Here is a 1,273-nt window from a genome sequence, read left to right on the forward strand (position 1 = left end):
CTTCCTGGGCCTACCTCTTCCACGGGTTCCCTCAACTGTTAGGGTGTGGCACTTTTTCACGCAGCTATCCTCATCCATTCTTACCACATGTCCATACCAGCGCAATCGTCTCTCTTGCACACCACAACTGATGCTGCTAATGTTCAGCTTTTCTCTCAAGATACTTACACTCTGACGGGTATTCACATTGACATTACACATCCAACGGAGCATACTGGTTTCATTCCTTGCGAGCTTACGTATGTCCTCAGCAGTTACAGCCCATGTTTCAGTTTTACGAGGAACTTCAGGATGTGATCAACAGCGTCCCAAAGGCAGACCAACTCTTTCTCATGGGTGATTTCAATGCAAGAGTAGGCACTGATCACCAAGCATGGCCCAACTGCCTTGGACAGTTTGGACTGGAGAAAATCAATGAGAATGGCCAGAGACTCTTAGAATTCTGCACAAATAACCTGTGCATTGAAAACGCCTCCTACAATGGCAAAGACCAGCATAAAGTTTCTTGGTGCCATCCAAGATCAGTTCATTGGCACCAGATTGACTTCGTCATCATCAGAAAGAATGATGTCAACACTGTGAAGCAAACAAGATCGTTCCACAGTGCAGACTGTAACACGGATCATCTGTTGGTTATAGCCAAGGTAAAGATGGTCACAAAGAAAACACCAAGAGCCGAAAAACCAAACAAACTTCACTGATTTAGTCCACAGGAGAGACAAGGTCAATACATTTGGAACCAGCAAAGTTGCAGGGGCTGCCAGAAGATAGTTTGGATCATTCCTCCCCATCGACTGCCTTAGGGGCCCTCTCTCCGGATTTTCTGTTTGGGTTTACTCCCTTAGCCTTTCATACTCCTGCATGTGTCTACAAGACAGCAGAAACAGCCACAGGTTGTACCATCTACTGTCATTTTGGTAGCAGCTCTAGTCTGACCTGACACACACACACGGCGCACAGCCCCCCCCCTCCAGATATACATAAAAAAATTAAAATAAAGTACAAAATGATATATATAGATAAGGTATGCCATTGAGAAATAGAAGATAATATTTTATATTATGCCAGGTCGCTCTAGAGTGCTACTGGTAACCCAATACAATCTGTTACATGGTCGGGTCGTCAGCGACTAAAATGGCGACCCCACCAGGCTTGCTTGGTGAGGAAGATGTGTTGGACACCCTGCAGGATAAAAAATGAGACCCGTCAAAGGGCAGAGGAACTCCATGAACAGTCAACGGCCATCCAACAAAATGTTTGTGAAAAGAAAAAA

General features: G+C 45.1%; 1 protein-coding gene across 4 annotated transcripts in view; it reads left to right on the forward strand.

Moving 5' to 3' along the window:
* Nucleotides 1–1,273, forward strand: part of LOC106876404 (probable methyltransferase-like protein 24) — a 22,127-nt gene that overhangs the window by 17,129 nt on the left and 3,725 nt on the right. The window lies entirely within an intron of this gene.

This window comes from Octopus bimaculoides, chromosome 18 (assembly GCF_001194135.2).
Source record: "Octopus bimaculoides isolate UCB-OBI-ISO-001 chromosome 18, ASM119413v2, whole genome shotgun sequence".
Classification (NCBI taxonomy): domain Eukaryota; kingdom Metazoa; phylum Mollusca; class Cephalopoda; order Octopoda; family Octopodidae; genus Octopus; species Octopus bimaculoides.